At 43.4% G+C, this 27,736-nt stretch overlaps 2 long non-coding RNA genes across 4 annotated transcripts in view; one reads left to right on the forward strand and one right to left on the reverse strand.

Annotated features, from left to right (window-relative positions):
- Positions 1-1,108: 1,108 nt before the first annotated feature.
- LOC109492886 lies at positions 1,109-13,947 on the reverse strand. The gene is made up of 4 exons (XR_002146851.3): positions 13,809-13,947; positions 12,071-12,138; positions 1,495-1,632; positions 1,109-1,373 (listed from the first exon to the last, which is right to left on the reverse strand). It is a non-coding gene; the product is annotated as an uncharacterized LOC109492886 (long non-coding RNA).
- A 17-nt stretch (positions 13,948-13,964) lies between these two features.
- The window catches only part of LOC109492887, a 35,590-nt gene continuing 21,818 nt past the window's right edge, over positions 13,965-27,736 (forward strand). For 2 of the 3 annotated variants that reach the window (XR_006587371.1, XR_006587372.1), the window contains exons 1-5: positions 13,965-14,453; positions 14,766-14,923; positions 16,912-17,040; positions 17,505-17,585; positions 21,825-21,942. This is a non-coding gene — a long non-coding RNA (uncharacterized LOC109492887). Of the gene's footprint in view, positions 14,454-14,765; positions 14,924-16,911; positions 17,041-17,504; positions 17,586-21,824; positions 21,943-22,091; positions 22,430-27,736 lie in introns of those variants that run through there. The other variant, XR_002736661.2, reaches the window with a different exon arrangement.

The following is a 27,736-nucleotide window of genomic DNA, read 5'->3' on the forward strand; positions in this document are numbered from 1 at the left end:
CTCTCTCTCTCTCTCTCTCTCTCTCTCTCTCTCCTTTTCACTCTGCCCCTCCCCCACCCACACTGTCTCTGTCTTTCTCAAAAATAAATAAACTTTAAAAAAAATTTTTAAAAGAGAGAGTGCGGGTTGGGGGAGAGGGGCAGAGGAAGAGAGAGAGAGAGAGAGAGAGAGAGAGAGAGAGAGAGAATCTTAAACAGGCTCCACACTCAGTACAAGCCCAACATGGGGCTCAATCCCACGACCCTGGGATCATGACCTGAGCCAAAATCAGGAGTTGGTCGCTGAACCAACTGAACCACCCAGGCGCTCCAATAACTGCTACTTTTAACTGCTCTGCGTGCAATAGTGTGTGCCTGTGTGTATGTGTGTCCACACGTGCCGATGTCATGTCCTTAGGAGGTTGGCAGTGTCTTGATGCTCTGGGCGACTCATTTGACTTTCCTTCCGCCTGTCACTGGCTTTCACTAAATTCATTTGCTCTCCTTTGTCACCTTCCTTTATGGAGGTCAATAGTGTTTGCTTATGTGGGTGTGAAAGTCTAGGGTATTGACGCAGATCAGTAGTGAACCTAGTGGACCAGTCTATGCTTTTCCCAGCGCGTGGACGGACACCCTCTGCTCAGTGTCCGAGGCACTTCTGCCTTCCTACGTAGGTCTCTGGAGTGCTCACTTAGTGTTGACAGATTCCAGTAAAACATCACAGCAAAAGCCCCAGAGACAGAATGACTGTGCCAACTAGTTTGTTTTTTTAATGTAAGTTTTCAAATTCTATGTATCTTATTTATTTTCTTTAGCAAGGGGAGCTTCTGTCAGACAAAATCACATGTTGGGACCCATCTGAATCACAGAACACAGAACAAAGGAGCTTCTTCGCCGTGAAAGGGCTTCGGGGGCCAGAAATCCTGCCCTGGGCTTCCCTCTGATGCCCTCTGGGGTTCCTCAGGGGCCACACTTTCACCAGATCTAGGTCACCCCCTCATTTTCTCCCCCAACAAACAGTCCTTAAATTACTTTTACTTATTTTTTTAGCTTTTATTTTTAAAAGTTTTTTTTTTTTTTTTAATTCTGGTTAGGTAACAGACAGTGTTGTAGTTAGATGTACAAGAGAGTGTAGGCCAGTCACTTAGTTTATTGACAGAGAAGCTGTGCCTCAGAAAAAGTGTCTTGCTCACAGCCATGCAGCTGGTGAAAGCAGAGCTGAGGTTCTAGGCCTTAGGTCTTCCTCACGTGGACCACCTCCCTCCCCCCAGGGGGCCACCAATTCACCTTCTTCACATGGTCCTCAGACCCTCTCTGGAAAGCCACCATCGGATGCTCCTGGCTCACCTTCCTTTTGTGGGCCCCCAGCCCCGCTGGCTTTTGGCCTGAATTATTCTAGAAGAAACATGTAAAGACAGGGAAGGAAGGAAGAAGGCCAATCCTTTTTCAAAAGGTGCTGAAACACTAAACATTCAGCTACCTGTGGCTCTCCAATATTTTTACAAATGCAACTTACAGAAATACAGTAGTGCTGTTTGCTATGTGCTGATTGACGATACACATTCTTTATTTTAGGATCGGCCTTCAGTCAGTTTTAAAATTGGATTTTCATTTCAAAGAAGATCAATCCTGTTTCAAAATTATCAGGATCTCTCTGAAAAAAATAGCAGAACATAGATCTGTAAGAATTTGAATAAAAATGTAAGCTCCAAATGACATCATTAGTAATATACCCCTGCAGGCGAGCATTACTTGGTGGTAAGACATATATCACTGCCAGGACGTTACGAAGTGAGAAAGAGGCAAAAATTTTGCAGGCTGGTGGATTAAAGAAATCTATCAGGCTGATTTAGTACTGTGCCCAAGAGAGACGAGAAGGCCTAAATATTTAAGCTTCTTGTATTTGGCTTGAATGTGCCTGTTTTATAAGATGGTCACACATAAGATTCACTTCTGCTCCCAAGCCCTAGGATGCAGAAGCACCAAATTCTCCACAAGCTCCCAGGGAAAGTCTTGGGTAGTTACGTTGAGACCATGTGACTAGATCTGACCAATGGGCTCTAAGAGGAGCAGGTGTCTGTTCCAGTCGGAGGTATTGAAGAGCAGGGATAAATCTTGATGTCCCCTCTTCTCTTTTCTAGGCGCTCTGGAAGTTCTGCCGGCGGGGGGGGGGGGGGGGGGGGGGAGCATCACAACATGAAGACCACAGAGGCAAAGTGTCACTTTCATTGCATGATGTCAAAGGTGCAAACTATCAACGAGACTTACCACTGTTGACAATGACCTTGATCGCATGTCTCAGGAAATGTTTATCAGATTCCTCCACCGTGAGGTCACTTTCCACACTCTATGAAGAATTACGTTCCCTGAAGGTCGAGCAACTGCTTAAATTATCCAAAATTCTTCTACATGGCAGATGTGTCTATTGCCTCCCATTTATTTATTCAACCGTTTATATCAGTATGGACTCATGGATATTTATTTTATGCTTTGGGTTACAATCTGATGTTCCTTTATTGTGTTGTTCCATGCCCTGGCCACAGAAAGCTCTTTCGGCTGGCTCTTGTGTCCCTTTGACATCATTCTGGATTTCGGTTTTTTAGCCCTTCCTTACATTTTGGCATTATAAGATGTTCCGGGCTCATCTTCTATATTCACCTCAGCGCTCAGATTAGCATGTCCCCAGGAGCCCTGGTTCCTTATATTAGAGAATGCTATTGGAAACCAAGATCTGGGGGCTACATGTGCCTGTTGCTCTTGGGGTATGGTAGCCTCTAAGTCCTCTTAACTGACAGAGCAAGGAAATAATCACGTTTGTGTAACCCACGCGCGTCCACTTACCTATACATACTTCTTTCTATATGTCATGCTTTTGTAGTTTTAATTTTTGTTCTTAAAAAAATAACCTCTTGAGGTGTACATTTTATCCATTGATTTTTTTCCCCAATTCTCTTGGTTTTTGATCATATCTCTGGGAATATGAAATTCACTGAGCAGAGCATTTGCTTTATCTTACAAACTCTGTGTGCATTTTTAATTATTGTACAATTCAAAATGATTTGTAATTCCTACTGGGACTTCTTTCATCTATGGGTTCTTTAGAAGGGCATCTTTACATGTTCACACATGACAACCTCATAGCTACTTTGTAATTGATTTATAGATTTATATCTTTATTGCGTTATGATCAGAGGACACAGTATATGGTTGTAATTATTTGCTTCATGGTACAGCTTAACGCCCGTTTGGGGAAATGTTTTGTGTGTGCTTGAAAGAATATGCACCCTGTAGTTTCTCCATGCAATGTCCTACACCTGTCCATCCATCCTGGTTTCTGATGATGTTGTGAAGTCTTCCAAATCTTTACTGCATTTATTATCCACGTGTTCTACTGGTGACCAAAAGACTTATATTAATTTCTCCCCCACAACTGTGGATTAATCTTTTGCTGGGGCCCTGTCAAACTTTGCTTTATATTTTATGAGTTTATCCTACTAGGTACATGCAAATTACTCACAGTTATATCTTCCTGATGACTTGAAAAAGAATATTATGCAATGTCTCCCTTTATCATTTGTGATGCTTTTTGCTTTAAAGTGTGCCTTACCTAATACGAACACAGCTTTCTTTCTGTAGTGTTTGAACGGTACATCTTCTATTTTCATCCTTGTTAGGAACTCATAATTGATGCATGTCCCTCATCATTGGGCTCTTCCTGTTTGCTGGTCTGACAGTCTTTCTCTTTTAATTGGGCCATTCAGTCCCCTTCTAGTTCATGTCACTTACAAATATATTTGGGTTTAGGCCTACCATCTTACTCAGTGTGATCTGTCCCATCTGATTCATGTTCCCTTTTCTCTCTCTTCTTCCTTTTGGATTGATTGAGAATTTTTTTATTGTTCCATTTTCCCCTTTGTTAGCTTGCAGATTATATACTTTTAAAGACTTCTTTTAACAGATACCCTAGAGAAGCAGCCTTCAAACTATAGGGCATGGGGAAAATCCAGCCCATCGCCTGTTTTTGGATAGCTTGTGAGTTAGAATAATATTACATGACATGTGAAAATTAAATGAAATTCACATTTGATCATCTATAAATAAAGTTTTATTGGCACACAGCCACGTTCACTCATTTACATACTTCCTATGCCTGCTTTCCTGCCGCAATGGTGGAGTTGAGTAGTTGCAACACAGACCATGTGTAGTGTTCTCAAAGTTTCTTTCACAATGTCTAAAGTATTTCCCATCTGGCTAGTTAAAGAAAAACTTGGCCAAACCTTGCCCTGGGTATTTCACCATACACCTTTGACTTAAAAAAGTTTTACTACTGAGTCTTTTGTGTCATTGTTACCATGTATGTTAATTTCATTTCAAATCCCTCCAGATATTATCTTCCTTTATACATTTAATATTTATTTAAGTTTGCCTACATATTTACCTCTTCCTTTGTACTTCTTTCCTTTATGCTTCTTTGACCTTCCATTGGATGTCACTGTCCTTTTTGGTGTAGGTCTGCTGACAAGTTCTTTGAGGTTTTGCTAGTCTAAAAATGTCTTTATATTGCCTTTAGTCTTGAAATGTATTTTCCCTACCTCTAGAATTCTAAGATGTCGCTTTTTTTCAATGCATTAAATATACAATTCTTGGGTACTCTCGTGTCACACACAGAATTCTGAGGTGGCCCCCAAGATCCCACCAGCTGCTGTACACACACCTTCTTCCAGTTAGTCAAAGACTAGATAGTTTGGGAAGGGATTTTGCAGATGTAATTACGATCCCAAATCAGTTGACCTTAAATAGGGGGACTATCCTCAGTGTGCCTGAGATATGCAGGTGGGCCTGAAAAAGGCTGGGACTCTTCCTAAAAAAAAGGAAGTCCAAGTGCGAGAAGGATTTGATGTGAGGAAGATTCTTTCTTGCTGGATTTGGAGATGGAGGGGACCACACAGCAGTGAACATAGGTGGCCTGTATTTCAGAATGGCTCCCTGCTGACAGCAAAACACAGGGATCTCAGTTCTACAGCCATAAGGAATTGAATCCTGCTAAGGATCAGAATAAGGTTGGAAGTGGATTCTTCCCCAGAGCCTCTAGATTAGAAGGCTGGCCAACACCTTGATTTCAGGTTTGTGATGAGCAGAGGGTCCAGGTAACCCATGCCTGGTCTTCTGGCCTTTGGCAACTGTGAAATAATAAACAAGTATTGTTTTAGCCACTAAGTTGGTGGCAAATGATTATACGGCAATAGAAAACAAAGACATCTGGTTTCTATTATTTTGACATCTGTATTCCAGTTATACTCTTTTGGAGCGTACCTCCTGTCCCCTCCCCATCTGCTTGCTTGCATGATTTTTCTCTTTATCTCTCCTTTTTTTGGCAATTTTACTAGGATGTGTTTACGTGCTATTTTCTTTGTACGTATCCTACCTGGGATTCATGGAGCTTGTTAAATCTACATATTGATTTTTTTCTTCAGTTTTGGAAGATTCTCAGCCATTGCTTCTTCAAATATTACTTCTGTTCCACCTTCTCTCGCCTTTACATCAGGAACGTAAAATTACATGTATGACAATTTGGTACCGTGTGTTTCTTGGCTACAACCTTTATTTTCCATCCCTTTGTCCCTCTGCGCTTCCAGATTGATATTTTCTCCTGATCTGTACCCAGATTCCTATTATCTCTTCATCTGTGTTTAGTCTGTGGGAAATTCACCCACTGAGTCCTTAATTTTGTTTATTATTTTTTCAAGCTTAGAATTTCCATTTTTTATAGTTTACGATCCTGCACTAAAATTCAACCTTAGCCTTTATCTGTGTGAATATAACAGTTACAGCGATTTAAGTCTGTGCCTTAGTAAGCCTGTTTCTATTGCTGATTGTTACTTGTCATTCAGGATGTCTTATCTTGCCAGGTGTCTGATTATTTTTAGTATGACAGACATTACATTTGCAGAATTGTAGAAATAATTGGAGGACCAGGATGATGATATCTGCTTCAGAGAGTATTTATGTCTGTTTTTCATTATTGTTGTTGTTTTATATGTCTGAGGGTATCACCACTCCAAAATAATCTATTTCAATTTCATGGGTTGACGTGATTTAAAAGTGAGATGTCCTCTGAGTGCCTACTTCCAGTTTATTTTACTCCTAGAGTGTAGCCTTTCGGTTGCCAATTCAAACCCCATGAGACTATCAGAGTGCTGATAAGGTTCTCAGCATCTCGGTGATCCCCTCAAGGATTGGCATATGACCCCATGAGAAAAAGCTGACCCCCAAACTGAACTTATTTTCCTGAGCCTCTTTTGACCCCGGGATCTTGACCCCACCCATCTTGTCCTGCCCATCTTGTCAGCACTCAATGCCTTCAAGGAGATTTTAAAAATATTTTGTCCAGGGCACCTGGGTGGTTCAGTTGATTAAGCCTCCAACTTTGGCTCAGGGCATGCTCACTCAGTTTGTGAGTTAGGGCCCCATTTCAGTCTCACTGCTGTCAGCAGAGAGCCTGCTTTGGATCCTCTGCCCCCTCTCTCTCTGACCCTCCCCCACTGGTACTCTCTCTTTCCCCCTCAAAATAAATAAACTTAAAAAAACATTTTGTCCAACTTTTTTAAGAGAATTGGTCCTATTTACTTTGGGCTTTTATTACTGGAAGCAGAAGTGTGGTGCTTCTCTTTTGATTTCTGTGTATGAGATGTTGTACGGGCAGGTAAAATCCCCTAGTGGTTTTCCATCAAGCTTTTTAATCAGTTAAACTGAAGAAAATCCAAGAATTTCAAAACACGTATTTAAGCTTTTGTTATCTTTTGTAACTATTTCATCTGTACAAACCAAGGCTTTTTTTTTTTTTAAAACTGCAAACCAAAATGGTACAGAATAGTTGGGTGATGAAATTCCTATAATTTTTAAAAATTTATTCTTGAGAAAGAGAACACGAATGGGGGAGGGGCAGAAAGAGAGGGGGACAGAAGATCCAAAGCAGGCTCTGTGCCGACAGCAACGAGCCTGATGTGGGACTCGAACTCACAAACCATGAAATCATGACCTGAGCTGCAGTCGGACGCTCAACCAACTGAGCCACCCAGGTGCCCTGGATCACGCATATCCTAATTTCAAATATTTTTATTAATCAAAGGGTCTTTTTATTCTCATTGACAGGCTTAATAATAAATCATGTTGTAAGTTTGAACAAATGAAATAATGTGTACCAATAAGGTTCCACTTTGGTTTTTGAGTTTCATGAGATTAATTTTGAAAATGGAATTTCCAGGCTCAGAAATTTGAAAATCAATAAATGAATGTAACCAACTAACTTGAGCCAAATAAAAAAAAAATATTTTGGTTTTAAGTGTTAGCACACCAAATAGCTCACGAACATTATGTTGGGAGCCTTTCTGGGCCCTAATCCAAAGTAGAGACAGATGAGCATGTCAAGATAATTCTGGAAACTATCTTGAAAAAGATCATTTGGGGTAGACTTAGCTGTCCTTAAAGCAGCAGTTTTCAGCTGGTAACTTGTGAACTAGATACATTTTGCCTTTACATTTTATTTTTTAAGTTTTCTGCATTTGCTTCCGGCATTTTTAAATTAGAAGGTTTTATATAGAACAAAATCCATACTTCTGACTTCCCTTAGACAATTGGAAGAAATGCACTAGCATTTCTCACATGGTAATATTGGGTTGGAGTTTAATAGATGCTGTCACCTGTATTAGTTTCCTAGGGCGGCCATAACGAAGTTCTACAAACTGGATGGCCTAAACAACAGAAGTTTATTGTCTCCTTTCTTAGAGGCTGGAAGTCTGAGATCAAGATGTCAGCAGCCTTGTTTTTTCTGTTGGCGGCAGGGAGAATCTGTTTCAGCCTCTCTCCTACCTCCTAGTAGTCTGCTAGAAATCTTTGGCATTCCTTGGCTTGTAGACCCATCACCCTGACCTCTGCCTTCATCTTCCCATGGCATTCTACCTGGGTCATGTCTATGTCCAATATCCTCTTTTTATAAAGACACATCATATTGGACTAGGGGCCCACCCTACCCTAGTATGACCTCATCTTAACCAATGGCATCTGCAACAACTCTACCTCCAAATAGGTCACATCTTTGGGTACTGAGGGTTAGGACTTCAATATATGAATTTGGGGAGACACAATTCAACCCTGACACCCACCTTAGAAGGGCCATGCATTCCTCCGTTCCCCACAGTTGTCATCTGATCGAGTATTCATTTCTGTTCCTCACCTGGCCCATGAAGGCATTTAAATTTGCGAAACTTGTCCTAAGAATCCCATGGGTTCAGGAGGCTGTGCACTTGGCACGTGGTCCTAAATCTTATGGAATCATAGGATCATGGGATGTCAGAGCTGGAATGAACCTCAGAGATTAACTATTGTCATCCTCTAGCCCTCCAAGAAATGCTCCAGCTGGCCTATTTCAAAATACTTTCCACAAAGACCCCAGAAATTCCTACTATTTGCCTGAGATTTTATAAAAATTCCATCACATTGCATTTATTTGAGGAGGGAGACAAGTCTGAGGCTCCCCTCTCAGATCCATTACATAGGAAATAAATTCCTTTCCCCTAAACTTTTCCCAGGAACTGGTCCTGTGGGAATTGGTTCATTCTGCAGGGCCTAAGGAGCGTTGTTTGTTTGTTTGTTTGTTTATTAGAGTATTTGCAATGGAGTTATTTTTTTTTAGAAAATAAAGAGGCTTTCCAACTAAATAGGGCCACTGTGTACAAATTAGCTCAGGAAAGGATGCTTCTCAATGGTTCAGCTGTTTCATAGGCCACTTAACATACAGCATGGGTAAACACAAGTTCCCATCTACAAAGGGTTTTTCTAAATTTATAGCTTCTAAACAGCCATTAGTTTTGCTACCAGATGGGTCACAAGAGGCAAGCCGATAAATCTTTAATCTTCAGTTGATCATGCTTTCCCATATGCATGTTTATTCTCTGAATCTATGTGTGTTTCAGCCAGGGTACAGCTGATCTCCCACAAAAAAACATGCTGTCGAGTGAGAAGGAATCAATAGCATCCAGTGCCCACCTGCTCTTTATAAATTCTGACTCCTTGCATTTTCAGAGGAGAATCCAAGGAGATCCTGATCCTGTATATAATCCCATATGATAAATTATTATAAAAGTTGATGCACAATATAGCTTGACTTCTAATGCATCAGTCAATAGTAATCTGCCCTTAAAAGCCATTAGGAAACGCCCTTTTGTTTCCTCTAAGAAGTTTGTAGTTCATTCTTTTCGCCTAAAATGAAAATGGGATTGAAATATTTTTCATTACTAGCTCATAATAGCCTAAATCAGCCCATTCAGGTACCTGATGCCAAATTAGATTCTGCCACAGAGTAAATATTAAATCACTTAATTTTCTGCTCAACGTCTTCATCATTGACTGTAATTTGCCTGACATAACCTGAATGTAATTTCAAGTATATGGTACAATCAATATAACAGTAAATAGATGACATTTGCAAAAGACGGCGGAACTCATACAAACATTAATGCGCTGGTCCCTCCAGGTGTTTTGACAGCGCTTATTAGGAAGACCTCCTTTGCTATGAAGAGTGAAAAAAAAAATGTCTTGCAATTCAAATAACATCTTATAGTTTTCCAAGTGCTTTCATGACCCCTGGCTCACGTTTTCCAAAGTGAATAGTAACTCTCTGCCATAGTTAAAGCAGTTTCCGTTTTCTGAAAGACACTGATGCTTGAGAAAGCTAATGAAACCATCCAAGGGATACAATCCGGATCCTGGGCTCAGGCTCGAGTTTTCTGCACCTGGAGGACAATGTTCTTTCTCCTATCCTATGTCACTTCTCAAAATATTGTGCTTCAGTATTTCTTTTTCCATTAGTTTTAAGAAGCCCCACCCCGGGGCACTCTAAAAACACTGGCACACATTGTTTGCTGTCACCGTTCTAATGCTCTGAGGCCACCAGTCACGGGCTGGGATTTGCTTTATGTTAACTGCATCATGCAGGTGGATGCCTGGGAAATTATCTCCAAGTGTCACTAGCTACCACCTGCGTGCATTGCCCTTGATCAAGGGGAAAGGAGGGTTTTGTGTTCAATTCAAAAGGAGAAAGAAGCTGGCCTTTCTTTATCAGGAGCTCAGAACACCTCCAAGAGGTCACCATCATCTCTGTACCTTTCCTCAGCAGCTTCTTGAAAAGGACAAACTTAATTCTTACCAGAACATCTTTAAAGAAACTATACTTGTGTTGGCTTCCTTGCATTTGCACGGAAATTAAAGGAAGACAGTATTTTTGTTACAAAAATCACTTCTTAATAACAGCTTGATATGAACTAATTGCTTGCGTGGCTTTGCAGGCAGTGGCAAGAATTATTACATTGGCTGCGTGCTTTGGCTTCAGGCTTGGGCACACTTGGATGGGGCTCAGCCCCCAGGAGAGCCCCCAGAGTTTTCGCCTTTCCAAATAAATGAACTCCATGCCCCCTTTGCATTGACTTTGAGGGTGGCACAGGCCCTTCCCCAATAAATTGGTAAGATTTGCATTTAGTAATCACGATGTGACGACGGTAGCCATATCTTGCCGTGCGATAAGACACAGATTCTGAAGCTAAGCTACCTGAGTTTGAATTCTTCCTCTTCCACCAACTAGACATGCTACTGTGGTTGGGTTACATCACCTTATTATGCCTCAGTTTATGCATCTGTAGAATGGGAACAAAATACTCCTCTTTTACTTTTTGTTGTTATGATGGTAAAATGAGTCGCCATATGTAAAGAGCTAAGAAAAGTGAGGGCACATAGTTGGAACAGAATGAATTATAGTTTTTGTCGTGGCTGTAACAATGATGAAAACACTGCTGGCCCCTTGAGCCACCTGAGAGTCGAGAAATATATTTCCCCTGACTTTACTCTTTTTTCCCAACTTCAGAAAACTGAAGGCTTACACAATATCTCCACGACCTGGTCAGGGTCTAACAGCTAGTAAATGACCGAGCCAAAAGGAGAACTGATTTATGTGCCCAGGACTATCACGTTAGCTGGTCAAGTTAGCCAGCCCACTGGCCAAATTACTCAAACAGCCTGAAGTCAACGAGCTTGGCGGTGTCACAGAATGGACATTGGATTTGGAATCGGAAGGTCTTGTCCTGACTCCAACTCTCACTAACTCAAGTCAGTTAACTTCTCTGATTTCACTTTCCGCATCTCTAAAATGACCCCGCTCTAACCCACTCTGTAGGAGTGTTCTGAGAGGTGAAGAAGTACCATATTCAAGAGCATTTTGTGAATTCAAATGTCATGTAAGGTATCACTCATTAATTTTTGAGATCTTATGGAATGATTTTTCTTTTTTGCTGTTGTTAATTGAACTGACTAAATCACCTGGTTATTTCCTGCCCCATAGATGAAATCGGGCCTTTCTTTAACGTGCAAGCATACAAATCAGCCTTGAAACAAAGGTTGGAAAATGTCCCAGCCCGTAGAAATGGGGGCCCTGTCCTTCCTCCCCCCTCCCCAAAAAATGTGTAGGCTTGTATCCATTAATTGAATAATTCATCCATGCACTTATTGTACTTCCTTCTATGTACCAGGCATTATGCTGGATAATCAGATAAATAATACACAATCTTGGCCCTCGGGAGGTTAACCAACTTCATAAACAGATAATTATAATCCACTATGTTAAGTGGAGTACCAGATAATTGAATTGCGCTAAGGAAACCTTTATCTAGGAAGGGAATTCACAGAAGACTTCCTGGAGGAAGTCACATCTAAACTAAGTCTTAAATGGGGGGGGGGGGAAGTCATTAGTAGCTAAGTATATGGGTATACTTTGTGACGTTCCAGGAGTAGATGGCAACACTTGGTTGATGGCCTGACCCCAGGGTGAACCCAGCCCAGAAATGACAAGAAAATCGATGTCTCAGCTGAGAATGTCCTTCAAAAACCTACTGACTACGTGGGGCTTTGCTGTTGCCAGTGTCTTAGGGCAGATGTTTGCAAACCTAGCTTATTTAATGTCTGAAGTTTCTACAGCGGACCATGCCTGCCTTTAAAGGAGGAACAGGACACTTTTTCTCTTAGAATGACCATAGGCAAGTACTTACCTTCATGTAGTGCAGCTTAGTGCTAAGGCTGAAGAGAAGAGTGAATTCAAATGAAACTCTTGCAGGCACTAAAACAAAATGAAGGGGGTAAAGTAAAATCAGACCAGAATTCATGGGAGTGAATTTCCACCTATGAAGCAAGAGTCTCATTATCATTTTAAAAGATTTGGGGGTTGGAACACATACGGGTATTGCTCTATAAATATCATTTAGCATGCACTAAAAATAGCTGTTCATGCATCAGTTTGAGAGTTTAGCGACTTCTGGAAAGGCAACGGCTTTGGACATCGCAGGCTGAGAACTGTTTGTTTATGTGACTAAAAAATGAAGAGATGTGTTCCCCAAAGACCAACGGTGATAGGGGAGGCGCAGAGGGGACTTACTTTGGACACAGATCTTAATAATGATCCTGTGGATCCTTGACACCCGACTGCCTATGTGAATTTATTCTCTGAATTTTTTTCTCCATGATTATGTCGTAGTGAGTGGTGTGTGGACAAACACTGTAATCACTACAAAGAAAATTAGTCACAATACATGCTTTGCGTTAAGACAGGTGCACTCTGATGTTTGCCTTGCAAATTTAGATGCGCCATCTAGTGGAGGGAGTGGAGATTTTCCAGTGATCAAAGGGGTCCTTCTTGGGGATTATTGCATCTAGATGGCTTTCTAAATACTTTTTCTCCCAGAGAATCAATTCCCCTGTTCAGATGGTGTGTGTTTGAAGCCGTTTGAAATCCATTGGTCCCTGCAAAGCTCATCCCCTTCTGGAAATCAGTCTGTCCCAGGTGTCACTCCCTCTCGGCTGAAGCCCATTTAATTCAACTGGGCCTCAAGGGAGGGGTCAGACTTTACCAACTGGAAGACACTGTAGAACAGGGCAAAAGGACAGGAGTGGGAAAGGGCTAGAAAAGGGTGAAGGAGCATCCCCATGCCTGGGACATAGGGTGCTCCCCTGGGACCACAGAGGGATATTCACAGCCGGCGCCTGGACCAGACAGACCCTGAAAGGCATTGCTGTCGCTGCTGCAAGGTCTGAGGTCTGGCAGCAAGGAGCCTACCAGGGGCGTAAGCAGTGAAGAGCTGAGTTGCAGAGGGACAGCTTGGTGTCGTGCAAGGAGAGGCCAGGTGCAGGACACCTGTGTGCTCGGTGTGACAGTGGTCCAGCCGGGAGCGGATGAGGGCCAGAATTACAGACATGCAATGGTGAGGGGCAGGGAGGAATTTCTGAGATGGGTGGAATCTGCAGACCAAGATAACCAGTGGGTTATGGAACATGCCTTCCAGAGGCAGAGCTAAGAGCAGAGTTGTTACCCTTGTGTCCTGGTGCCTTTCACTTTGACGTGGCAGCAGCCTTAATTTGTTGGCAGGTCGGGAGTGGCAGATGGGGAGTCCCTGCCTGATTCCCTCTATTTTCTTCATGAGGAGGAAGGGAGTTGTGTGTAGTCCGGAGCTTGGGGATGGCTTGGAAGGGGAGTCTGAGAAGTGGAAGCCTGGCCAAGGACCCATGAACAAACACTGCCCAGTGATGTGGGCGTCTGTGCAGGGGCGTGGTATGCCATTATCCCTGGTTACATGGGGCTGTCAAAGCAGAGGGAAAGGTTAAGGTGTGAGGGAGGGTACAGAGGGAGAGAATACATCCCCATCACCGCTATCAGCCCTATCCTTTCAAGATGAACCATTGACTGCTGTCAGTGCTTTGAGTCATGGCAGCTTTGTGGTTAAGAACTGGTCCCACCTGCAAGGCAATCCTTCTCCTCTGCAGGCTTCAGTTTCCTCATCTGTAAAGCAGAGATAGGAACAGAAGCTATGCCACATACAGTGTGGAATACAATGGGATCATTTATCCACGGTGCTTGGCAGAGAGCCTGATGTCCTGCTGGTGTTACGTTGATAGTAGCTATTATTTGGGGGGAGAATGAGTATCTCTCAGAACACTCCATATATGGCCTATAAAGAATAAAGAACTTACCACACCATTCCAGAATGTCACATTTATTCCACTACTCGACTGTCTGGGTTAGGACAAAGTTCAGGTGACGGTCCTACCACGCCGCCTCCCTTTCTGGTTTTTGAATTGAATGATGACAAGGAGACCTCTCTCATTCTGAATATTTAGACAGGCCACATTTATCTTATCCAGTCTCTTTACTCAGCAGCTAGGTATACTGGCACTGAGGCAATCTACACAACCAAAATATTAAATTCAACCTTGGCTAATTTGGTAGTTAAGGGACAAACTTCTTTAGGCTTTTCATGGAGGACAAAAACCTTTTTACTTCTTTCTTTGTGTGCCTGTTTGCATGCGGAGAAGGAATTACTGTCACAAATGCCGGCTTTTAAAACACCAACGTGGGAAGATAGCTAACATCGTCCTGAAAAGGTATGAGTTAGAGCCTGGGACACGATAAGTTGTTTGGATAAATGGGATCTGTTACATGCACGCGCACACACGCGCGCGCGCACACACACACACACACACACACACACACAGGCAACACATAGAGAAATGAAGCCACACACCAGCATGACAATTGCAAGCCACCCCGGGGACCCTGCTGGGGACGGGGAGTTTGTAACTGTTTATGAAATCGACATATTCGTACCAAAGAAATGTCACGAGTGTTGACCTCTATGATTTCTACCCTTCATGACTTCTGGGCCCCATTTCGATATTTGTACTTTTCTGACTCAGGTGGTGTTCCTGGGGGCCGTGCTTTGGAAAAAGCTTATAGTTCGAAAATCACTAGACATCCTCCTCCTGACTCCTGGAGCATTCTGGAGAGTATGAGTTGAAGAATCTCAACTTCACAGTGCTCTGGGTCCACGCCCCAAACACAAGAAAAAGTACTGGTGGGTTGTTTTTTTTTTTTTGTAAGTGTATTTATTTATTTTGAGAGAGAGGGAGAGAGAGAGAATGAACAGGGGAGGGACAGAGAGCAAGAATTCCAAGCTATCAGAGCAGAGCCCTGTGCAGGGTTTGATCCCACTAACCGAGAGATCATGACCTGAGCTGAGGTCAAAAGTCAGTCACTTAACCGGCTGAACTCCTCAGGCACCCCATGTGTGGTTTTTAAGGCCATTTTAAGAACAATCAAAAGAAGTTTCAGGGGAAAATAGCCATTGAAAGAGTGCAAGCTAAAAAACTTAATAGAAGACAAAGTAAAAGATGTGGCTAAAGGACTGGAAACAAAGCCTAGAAAAAGTTACAATTCATCAGGACTGAAGGAAGGGCCTTTTGTGCTGGTTCATGGGTCACTGGTTTGTGAAACAAGAAACAAAGTGAGTGAAATCTGGAGCCAGACACAGTCAGCTGGGCATCCCGGCCCTGCTGTCTGGAACTTCTTGCATGGCAGGTGGGGCGGGGAGAGACGTGGGGCTCCGAGTGACAGAAAAACGAAGGGACACATTAATCAAGAGGCTCTGAGGGGCGCCTGGGTGGTGCAGTCGGTTAAGCGTCCGACGTCAGCCAGGTCACGATCTCGCGGTCCGTGAGTTCGAGCCCCGCGTCGGGCTCTGGGCTGATGGCTCGGAGCCTGGAGCCTGTTTCCGATTCTGTGTCTCCCTCTCTCTCTGCCCCTCCCCCGTTCATGCTCTGTCTCTCTCTGTCTCAAAAATAAATAAACGTTGAAAAAAAAATTAAAAAAAAAAAAGGCTCTGAGTCAGTGTTGGTTGGCCCTTTTCCCTTTCCCCTCATTCCTCCCACCCCTTAAGGAGCCTTTTAAGATAGCGTTTTCCTACCTGCTCCTCCCCATGAAATTTTAATACCACAGATGTACTGTAGAGCTGTTTACGTACTGTGGCCCTTTGAAGGGCCCCAAACCATTGGAACCTCTAAGATTTGTGCCTTTCAGGAATGACTTTTCACACCTCGGAAGAGCTGTTGCCCTTGGTACTTGCCATATACCCGGCACTGACTCTGGGGACCTCATTCATAATTTCCATTTGGCATGCGAGACGTAGAGGGGTGGAGAAACACGTTCCAGGACAGAAAGGAGTCTCACAGCCTCTTCTCTTCACCACCACACCCAGGCTTCTATCAGGATCCCCATATGACCTGCCATAACTACCATGTTCTGCTCCTCTAAGATGTCAAGACCATCACAGCTGGGGTGCAGAAATAAGGTCCCTGGCGTCAGGGCTCACGGGACCATCACCGGCATCCAGGGTTCCTTTTCTGAGCACCTTTCTCGGGGGCCACGGACAGTGGTTGTGAAGACAGAGGCAGACATTGGCGCCTGGTTCCTGAGGACTCTCCATGAGATGCTGTGTTCTGAACTGCAGAAAATGGTGGCGAATGAGGTCAAAGACACACTCCCTAAGTAGCAGAGTTACTTACTCCCTAAGCCCAGGAGTTACTCTGCCACCAAGGATGATGCAACCATGCCGCAGGGGCACAGACAAGCCAGAACATCCTGTGAGAGCTGGTGAGGCTGGGGACACGGCAAATGGGCCTCTGCTTGTCACTCTACTTGTACCCTCCATACATGTAGATAGCAGGATGCAGCTGACAGAGGCTGGGTACAAAGGACATGGAATCTCACCACCCTGTTAATTTGTCTACAGTGGGGCCCAGGCATTGGTATATATATTTATATATTTATATATATTATATTATATATATATAATATATAATAATATATATAATATAATATATAATTAAATATAATTTAATAATAATTTATAATAAATTATAAATTATAAAAATATAAATTATATTATTATATAAATATAAAATATTATAAATATAATATAAATATATATTATATAATATATAATAATATATAGAATTATAATTATATATTATTATTATTATTATTATTATTATTATTTTGTTCTAGGGAGAGATTCTGACTGCAGCCAGGGTTAGGAGCCTCCAAACTAGACCAAACCTTCCTCCTTTGCCAAAACATCTGATGCATTCCCATCTGCAGCTGTGGCTCACTGAAGTGATCCTCATGGCAAAATTGGTAAGGGACGTCGGAGACACTTCGAGGGAAGTGTATGGATCATAAATGCTTTTGACTACAAATAACAAAAATCCCAGCCAGAGTGATGTGAACAAACACGAGTTTACTTGCTTACTGTTCCACCTCCTGAAAAGTCTGAAGACAGACAGTGGCTGGCACTCGTTGCTGTCACTGAACAATGCCAGCACCTGAGTGTCTAGAATTCTCTTGGCTTTGATTTCATGGTTGCAGAATGGCTGCTACAGCTCCAGCCATCATGTTTATATGACAGCGGAGAAAAAAGCACCTGCAGAAAACTTACCGTTTACATCGAATTGGCTACAACTGTGTCATATACGCCTCGTGGCAATAAGAGAAGGGGATTGAGAATTGATTTGGCTGACCTTGTATTTGGCACAGAGGATAACACATCTTTGGTCTTTAAAGGCTCTCGTGGTGATTCTGGCATGCTTCTTTCCAAGTAGGTCATGTAAAGTAGGAGTCATTGATCTTCTAGACCAGCGGCTTCAACAAAGGGCAATCTGGCTCCCAGCCCTGGCTGAAAGGTAATACTTGGCAATGTCTAGAGGAGTTTTTGATTTATGACTACAGGGATGATACTGGCATTTAGTGGGCAGAAGTCAGGGATGCTGCTAAACATCCTATCGTGCACAGACAGCCCTGCACAACAATGAATTTTCTGGTCCGAAATAGCAATATTGCTGAGGTTAAGAAGTCCCATACTAGACAATCACAGAAACTTCCAGACATCACAGAAACTTCCTGCTCAGTGTCTCTGTCTAGAGTTCTGCATCACAAAACTTCCAACGTTACACCATGCTTCTGAACCAGTGCTCTAATCCAAATGACCTCTAGCTATTTACCAAAGCAAGAAGCCCAGCCTGTGGATCTTTTCATCCTAAAGCCCTAAAGCAAAAAAAAAAAAAAAAAAAAAATCTTTACAGTATTTCGAGGAGTTGTCCGTACTCTGCCTACACACTTTCAGCTCTGGGGAGCTCCTTCATTTTTTTTTTCTCCTCCACATGTTCTCCCTCTTTTTCTTCTAATTGAGATATAACGTACATAGGTAAGTTACACAGTTTTTAAGTATACAACTCAATGACTGAATATACGCCACCATGCAGCTATGATCTGGATCAAGATATAGAACATTCCCATCACCCCCAGAAAACTGCCCTGTTCTCCTTCTCAGTCATTATCACCTCCTAAAGGTTAACACTGTTCTCACTTCTTTATCCAAGCATATATATATATATATATATATATATATATATATATATATACACACACACACATATATGTGTATATATATATGTATGTGTGTGTGTGTGTATATATATATATATATATATATATATATATACACACACACACACACACACACACACACACACACACACACTTCCCAGAGTGGTTGGGCCAAATTACACAATGTTTCAATTGCTCTGTGTCCTTGTCAACACCTGGTATTCTCTTCTTAATCTTAACCATTCTGGTGGGTGCATAGTCCTGTCTCGTTGAGGGTTTTAATTTGTTTTTCCTAATAAGTAGTGATATTGAGCACCTTTTTATTTGCGTGTTACCCATCTCTTGTGAGGAACTTGAAGTTTTTTGCCCATGTTTTAATTGGGTTGCCTGTCTTTTTCTTATTGATTACCAAGAAGCCTCTGTATATTCTAAGAAACTTCCCTTTGGGTTAGAAATATTGGTTGGAATTGCGAGAATTATTGCTGAAATTTCTTGCTCTTTTCCCCTTTGGAAATCAGAAAATGTTTGCAAATACAAACTGTCCACGCAAAGAAGTTGAGTGTGGCCTCTTGCTGCCAAATACTTAATTCTCTTGTTGGGTTGTAAATGAGAAGTTTGCCCTTTGGTTGGGCAGTAAGAGCTCGTGGTTTATATTAGGATTTTAATGTAGTGTAAGACACTCACTATACCTCATTGCCACTCATTGCGATGCCGTCATTTAGATTTTGACGGGCAGGGAAAAAAAAAAAAGCTTAAGGGGGAAAAGAATCACCAATACTATAGTTAGCGTTTCTAGGCCAAGAAATTATTCAAGACATCTATTTTAATAGAGCTGGTTTGAAATAGCCTTTTAAAATCAGAGCAAACGCTGATCCCCTTTGTGTACCAAATGCTTGGCGAGGCACATTACATACCTGATCCCGTTTAAGTCCATTATAGCCCTGCAAAGTAAAAATGAGGAAACAGAACCACGAAGAGGTTGGAAATGTACCCAAGGCAAAACTGGGGTTCCTGACTTCAAAGCTCATGCCCCCAAAAGAAGAGGTTATCCTTTTACATAGAATGAAGTTCATAAATTATCTATACCTGAGAGTACGCTTTAAAAAATAATGCCTGTCCGGCCCGTGTGTTTTCCTATAAATTTCCCTTTCCAGCAGAGCGACTTGGAATCTAGGTGCTGTAAGTGGCATCTAGGAGCATCTTGAACTTGCAAGTGGCATCTAGGAGCATCTTGAACTTGCTCTGTGCACCTAGCGTACAAATGGCTTATCTAAAGACCTCCTGCGTGGAGCTGGGCTGGGGCCGCCCAGGCAGCAGAGTGAAAGGGCAGGGATACAGCCTCTCAGCCAAAGTCAGCTCCCAGTGAACCTTGTCTCTCCCTTCAGGGCCTGTGCGTAAAGGCATTTCTCTCCTGATACCACGCCCATCATTCTGCTCCAACTGTCATTGGGAGCTACCCGTCTTCCTGCCACTTTGTTATCACCATCATAAAGCAAGACTTGTGCCTCCAAACTCTTTCCCTGGGGGACATGAAATTCAAATGAAGGTCACAGATAATTGTAGCTTCTGGCCCCATGAAACTGCGCTTCTCTGTCTTCTTCAAAGGAGGGAGAGATTGGTCCCGATCAGTAATGCACAGGGAAGAAAACAGAAGTCCCAATAATGCTATTCTAATGACTGATGGGGAAACTTCAAAACATTTCCTACTCTTCCCTTAAGTTTTAAAAGGATTTTTCACTACCAGGGAAACATATGTATGCCAACTCTAGGTCGTGCCCATTGAAAGTTATTCAGACGGGGGCACCTGGGTGGCTCAGTCAGTTGAGCGTCCGACTTTGGCTCAGGTCTTGATCTCATAGCTCGTGAGTTCGAGCCCCGTGTTGGGCTCTGTGCTTACAGCTCAGAACCTGGAGCCTGCTTCGGATTCTGGGTCTCCCTCTCTCTCCCCCTCCTCCACTCATGCTCTGTCTCTCTCTGTCTTAAAAATAAATAAACATTTTAAAAAATAAAAAAAAAAGAAAGTTACTCAGACGTGACTAGTGCTTTATCCGCAGTGCATAGATCACTTGAACCAGATGGGATGTGGAAATTAGAATTGAATCGGCATCCTAACTTTCTCATGTGGTTGGAGAAATGGCCTAGGATAAACCTTGGGCTCCATCTGTTATGTACCTATAGTAACTATTTCTTTTTTTTTTTTTTTGCTTAAGTTTATTTATTTATTTTGAGAGAGAGGGAGGGGCAGAGAGAGGGAGACAGAGAGAATCCCAAGTAGGCTCCTCAGTGGCCGCACAGAGCCCAACTCAGGGCTCGAACTTATGAACTGTGAGATCATGACCTGAGCCGAAACCAAGAGCGGGACACTTAACCGATTGAGACATCCAGGCGCCCCCGTAGTAACTATTTTTTGATGCATAGAGGTCCTTCTGATGTCTTCTGAGTGATAGGTAAAAGCAACTCTGGACTTGGAATCAGAAAGCCTGGAATATGCCACCCTTATGTGATCGTCACCCCTATATCACCTTTCCAACTTCATCTCCTCTACTTGGCCCCTTGCTCACTCTGCCCCAGCCCATGGCCTCCTCTCTACATTGAACGTGGCAGTCATGTTCCTGCCTTAGGCCCTGTGCACCAACGGTCTCCACCACCTGGAATACTCTTCCTTCAGATATCCAAGACCTTGCTCCAATATACCCTTCTCAGTGAGGCCCGCCCTGATCCGCCTAATTAAAATCACAATCTGCCTCCACTCCCCATGCTTCTGACTTCCCTTTATCCTGCTCTTATTGTCTCCTAAATCTCTCCTGATTTCTTTGTTTCTTGTTTGTCTCTCCTCCGGGAGTGAGACCTAGAAGTTCTCTTACCAAATGCATTATATATATGTGATTCTTAACCTATAGATTCCAATAGTTTAATGCAATAAATTATCGTCTCACCAATATTACACATTATCTGTTTTGTTTACTGGCGTATCCCAAATGGCTAGAACGATGCTTGGCCCATAGGAGGCATTCGATAAGTTGTTTTGGCTGTTGCTGTTTTAGTTTCATTTTGACACCTTACCAGCATGGGGACGTTAAGCAAAGCCATTACGCTGTTGGAGCCTGAGTTTTATCAAACTTGTATACAAACTTTTAAAGTTTGTAAATGGGGATAATAGTAAGACCAACAAAGTTGAGTTGTGAGACAAATGAGATCATGGGTATCAGAACTGTGTGCAATATTGATGAGAAGAGACTTTGTCGTGTTAGATACTAGAATTTAAAGATTAAGAATAAAGTATATTATTAATAAAGTATATAGTGTGTTTGTTACGAGATCTTTTATAGGTGAATGCACTGGGATATTTTGTACTTGATGTTTTATTGGTGGGAGCAAAACCTGTATGTAGCATTCTTCACAAAGTGGGGAGACACAGACATGATGAGGAGATGGAGATTGGGGAGCGATTCAGGGGTGGAGGACGCCAACCATGTGGAGAAGACCCCACTACAGGTGGACTTGTCAGTTCCCACTCATGGTTACTCTCATTACAGGGGTCTCTTCTTATGTTACTGATGGGATCATGAGAAGACAAAAGCACAAGAAAATGAAGTACGCCGGAATGAGAGCCTGAGCATCACGTGGTTGTGAGACCTCCGTGTGGAGGAAAAGGTGGGTGAAAGCCAGGAGGGCTTTGGGTAGAGGACATTGACTGGAAGCATAGGGGAGAGGGTCTTACGGTCAATAACAGGGCCATCCTGAGACCAAGTGAGGAGAGTGGCTAGGGCAGGGTCCCATCTCCGCCATTGTGTCATATCCAGCACAGGGAACCCAGACGTTCATGAAACCACCTGCCCACCTTCCTGCTAGCCGCCATCATTGCACAGAAGGAGCTCAGCCTCTTTGTGCCTTCGTGAGCAAGCTGAAGGGATTGGCATTTGTGTGTCCATTTTTCTCTCTGCCTCTTCTGTGGCTCCAGAGTTAAGAGTGAAGTCGCCCCAGAGGGAACAGGGAAGGGAGTGAATGAGAAAGGCTCTGTCTAAAGGGATGTACAGAGGTCAGTTTTGTTTGTTCGTTTGTTTTTTTCCCAGCTGGTCATCTTTATTACCTGTTCTATTCCTTTACTGGGATGGCAGCGTTTCATTAAACCATGGAATATCAAAACAAGAATGACTGGTAGAAATTATCTGACCATTCACTTTCTGCACGTCTCATCTATGTCAGACTTAGGGCTCAGCCCTGGGTATACAAGAAATAAGTGCTATTGTCCTCGATGACTCCACAGTCCAAAGGAAAAGAATAACAGGGTTTTTAAAAATTTTTTTTACATTTATTTATTTTTGAGAGACAGAGAGCGCAAGTGGGGGAGGGGCAGGGACAGAAGGAGACACAGAATCCAAAGCAGGCTCCAGGCCCTGAGCTGTCAGCACAGAACCCGGCACGGGGCTCGAACTCACAAGCTGTGAGATCATGACCTGAGCCAAAGTCGGATGCTTAACCGACTGAGCCACCCAGGTGCCCCGAAAAGAGTAACCGGTTTAAAAAATGCAGTACAGCAGAATGAATGTATACCATGTTAGAGGTACACATAGGGTGTTGTGGGGGCATAGACAAAGTGTATTTTGTTCAGATAGAGGGTGGAAGCGACACTACTCTGAGGCTCAGTAAGGGTTACCCAGGCAGAGAAGGGAGAAGGTGAGGGAAGGAGGGGGGCGGGGAATGGAGGCCTGAAATGCACACTTTGTCCAAGGAACTGCTGGTAGTCTGGATGGGCTGGCATGAAGGCACACGTAGGCAAAGTGTCCAAGAACGAATCTGAGCAGAATGGCAGAATGTAATTAACACGAAACTTCACTCGTGTCTCAAGCAAATGGCTTTGAGCTTGATTGTGACAACAGAGACGATCCACGGAAATATTTTAAGGTGGAAATCCTAAGCCTGGATTGGTCTTGACAAAGATGATTCAGCCTGCAATATGGATTCATGAATCAGCTTGGGCAGGAAGCGATAATTCAAGCAAGGAATTAGAGAAAGTCTGGACTAGAGCAACGTTATAATGTTTTAACAGTGGGTTTGGACAAGAGCAGACAAAGCATGAGATAGTCACAAAATAGAGGGCCTGGGTTTTTCTACACTCTGGGTTTCCATGAGGAAGTTCTCCCTAAGTGCACTCCCGGACTTTTAGACCTCTTTCACTCTGTTCCTTCTTTGGGGAGTTGGTGACATTTAATCGGCATCTTTGGGAACAAGAACTGGGCATGCTCAGGTCAGCTCGGGCCAGCCCTTCTCCCTTGGGGGTGAGCCTGTCCACTGAGAACACCAGTTCATCTCTTCTTCTCCATGCCCCCATTCTTTCCTGGATGTAGGATGCCCTGCCCTGCTTCTATGACTAAATGGGTGACCCTACCTATGAGTTTCAATATTTGCAAGTCTACTTGGTCCATAGATCTCACGTTATGTCTTCCACTGAGTCTCCCCCTGAAGAAAAGGTAACATATTGCTGACATCTGCTATTCCTTGCTTGATAGCTCCATTGGTTCAGACCCCTGGTCCAGGAGAGTGCTCTCCAATGGCAGTCCTCGAATAGGCCAACATAGGCAGTGATGGAAGGAGACAGTGAGTGAGAGGCCACATCTGAACACGACTCCCATTTTCTGCTTGGGTTTTCCCACTCCTGGTTTCCATGTGGCAGGATGGGGAGGATTACTCTGGGTTGGCAATACCGGGGGAGGAAAAGGTTTTGAGGGAGAGGACAATGATTTAAGGTTTGGCCACAGTGAGTTTAAAGTGTCCGTGGACCAACCAAACAGCCATGTTCCTTCCCTGCTTCCTTTCTTCATGGTAGATGCACCCCGCCTCTGGGCACCCCCATGGTGCCCCCTGCCTGCGCTTCTCATCACACACCTCAGAAGATGCGCCAGCTTACCTGCCTGTATTTTGTCTCCAACTCCCCAAGGGGATGGTCTGGTTTTAAATCTCTCCACCTGTGGGGCTGGATCTGTTCTGAGCGCCAGCAGCTAATCAATCATACTTGTTCAGTGACTGAAATGAATTCAGTTCATGCAACCACACCAACGTGTTAGTTCTGACGCGCCTCTTCACCCTGGGCTATTCGGCAACGTAAAGGCTGTAAAGATGGGGAAAGGCTTGATCTGAGGGGGTGTATCTCCTCTGCTGCATAGGCTCTCTTCTGCTTCAGTCAAACCGCATTATTCACCCCCCACTCCCAACCATGCATTTCTATGCTCAAAGTTTGAAATCAGAGTCTATAGTTCAATATAATCATGGCCACCGTCCCCAACCCATACTGACCCAGCAGCGCAGTCCCAAGCTCCCCTCGCCCATGTCGGCAGCCCTGGGGACCTGTCAGTGGTTGCAGCCTGTGCTGGTCAACGTGGATCGTTTAGGCGGAGCTAACAGGCACTGATCCTGGGAGACAATACACGCTCTGCTGACAGCAGGGAGGGCATCACCAGCAAGTCGTTCCACTTTCCGGGGCTCGGACAGTGCATACCCTGAAAGACACTGTAGAGATACCCAAACATCTGGGGAAGAGGGGTGTACGTCGGAGAGAGGGGGCCCAACAGGCAAGAGTCAAAAGCACCAGAAGATATTTCCCAGAAAGAGAGATCATTTCTTCTTCATTTGAAATATAACGGACATACAGAAAAGTGCATACAAACATATGCTCTGTTTAATAGTCATAAATCGAATACCTTTGCTACTACTACACAGGCCAAGAAACAGAATTTTGCCTACTTACCCCCCAAAACCTGCAGCCATTTTTTTGAGATACAGAGACAGAGTCAGAGAAAGAGAGAGAGAGAGAGAGAGAGATGGGGAGGGGCAGAGAGGGAGGGAGACAGAGGATCTGAAGCAGGTTCTGCACGGTCAGCGCTGATCCCGACTCGGGGCTCAAACTCACCAACCACGATATCATGACTTGAGCCAAAGTCAGGTGCTTCACCGACTGAGCCACCCAGGCTCCCCACCTGCAGGCTTTTTTAATCACAGCCAATATGGTGTTGTTCATGGTAATCATTTCCCTGGCCTTCTTCAGAGTCTTAACATCTCTCTGTGCATCTCTGGACAATATGCTTAGTTTTTGTATTTTGGAATTTCATACAAATGGAGTCCTGCTACCGAGGGTCTCTTGTAACGTGTCTTTCACTCAACCTTGTGTCTATGAAATTCATTCACACAAATGCGTATAGTTGCAATCTATTCTTGTGATGCTGTGGTATCATATTACGTACCTATGACAGAATTGACCCATTCTACCATCTACGGGTGGATGGATGTTCAGGTTGTTGACATCTTGCTACTGGACTACTCTTGCTTCTGTACGCTTATGCAGAAGTTTCTCTAGGGTAATTGTCTTGGTGTTAAAGTTTCTCGGTCTTTAAGTATGTGTATCCCCAAGGTTAATAGGAATGCCAAAGTCTTTTCTGAAGTGGGCGTACCTATTCACAGTCCCACCATTGGTGGGTCTGGAACGTTTAAAGACACCCTAAAATTCTTACCACAGGGCCCCCAAGATAACTTGCATTGCCTGCAAACAGGGAGCTAGTCCTTGGACCTTGCCTCAACTCCTGGGAGGTGGCCTTTGACTTCTTGCTGTTAGAATTTAAACCCCACCCCTGACCGCCCCAGAGGGTGGAAGAGCATTACACGCACATTATTCGTTAGTCCAAGTTTCATTCTCCTAGTTTGGAAAGACAAAAGGGCAATTTAAACGCTGTCATACAGATACTTTTCCCTCTAACCTGGAATACGGAAGTATATTCATAACAAGAAATAAATAGAAAATTGAATGCCTAAAAGAGTAGTACAGTTTCTTTCTTGGGCCTGAACTGATTTGCTCCCTGTACCTCTGCTAAGGAAACGAGGAACCAAATAATACAATCCGTTCAGGGTCTGAATGAAACACTTAACTGATGCTCTCTAGTTGTGACAGGCTAAGATAACTAAAAAGCATATGCTGAGAAATTCAGCACTGTGTCTGTTCGGGAAATTTTTCCAAAGACGCTGTAGCTTTGTTTTGACCCTTTTTATAGAGCATGGTCAGAATCAAAGACCTTACCTGTTGGAAGAGCTCCGGAGAATTCTGTTACTGTTCTTTCCTCAGTTAAACAAGCCAAACCCGACTTCAACACCACCGTCTCCCCAGCACCCAGCATAGGTCTTGCATACCATGGGTGGTTAGTTGAACAAATCAAGAAGTTCTTAGAACCTTAAGTTGAGGAGAAATTTACTAAAACAAAGAAACACAACTTGTGAAAAAAAAAAACCCTGGTTTTTAATTTTTTGAAGTTTATTTATTTATTTATTTTTGGGGGGGAAGGGAAGGGACAGAGAGAGAGAGAGAGAGAGAGAGAGAATCTCAAGCAGGTTCTGCCACGTCAGCACAGAGCCTGGCGTGGGGTTTGAAATCGCAAACCATGAGATCACGACCTGAGACAAGTCAAGAGTCGGATGCTCAACAGACTGAGCCACTCAGGCAGCCCCCCCAAGCCCTGTTTTTTACGATTCAGTCCTTTCCATGACTGCCCCCACAAAAAATCTAAGTCTCAAGGAATTTGACCAGTCACTTTTGTAAAGAAACTAATAATGTCAAGGCCTCATTATGATCCTTCTAAGCAGCTTTCATTAAATTCAGTTAACACAAAGCATAAGGAGAGGCTTCAAGCCTCCCATGGCCCTTGCCTGGCCTGTGATGGTAAACGTTCTCCCTCGTGATTCCTGAAGATACTGCTTGGGGGTTGGTGACATCAGGGACTCTTCCCTGAGTACAAAATACCTTTCCACGTGGAGGTCCACACGATGGGAGGGATCACAGTGGAAGTTTACCCAACCATAATAAGAAGATAACAATGAAAGAAGTATCTGCTGAGAGGGCAATAAATCCTCCCTCCTTAATAAATCTCTGACAGAAGAGGACCACATGACATCCCAGTGCTGTGAGCCTACAGATTAAATCGGAGATGTCTTGTTGATTGATAGTGCTGGTAGCCAGATGATTGACCAGGCATGGGCTGATAATGAAATACTTGGGCTCATTAGAGAAGGACCAACGAATTGAAGGCAGATGAAAGGCTGCTCTAAAAGCTATTGCAGAGCAAAGGGTGGGTGACTGCAGAGTGGAAGTTCTATCATTCTGCTTAATGAATCATCTGCTTATTCGCTGAGCCAGGCTCAGAAACACCAGAAGCATGGAAATTTCCCAAGGATGGTTTGTAATCTAAAATCTAATGGTCCAGGAGAGGGTGTGGGGCGGGCGGGGAGAAAGTGATGGAAATAGTATCCCAATAATGTGTTTATATTTTGCATTTGGGTACCGCTAAGGTCTGGCTTGAGTATGGAATGGTCGCATTTTTGGGGGGGGAGCCATTGGACATAAGACTTACACTGAACGTGGATTTCAGAAATGAGGTCCCAGAGGGGGCTCCTTTGATCCAAAGGGACA

This window comes from Felis catus, chromosome D2, assembly GCF_018350175.1.
Source record: "Felis catus isolate Fca126 chromosome D2, F.catus_Fca126_mat1.0, whole genome shotgun sequence".
In the NCBI taxonomy this organism is placed as follows: Eukaryota; Metazoa; Chordata; class Mammalia; order Carnivora; family Felidae; genus Felis; species Felis catus.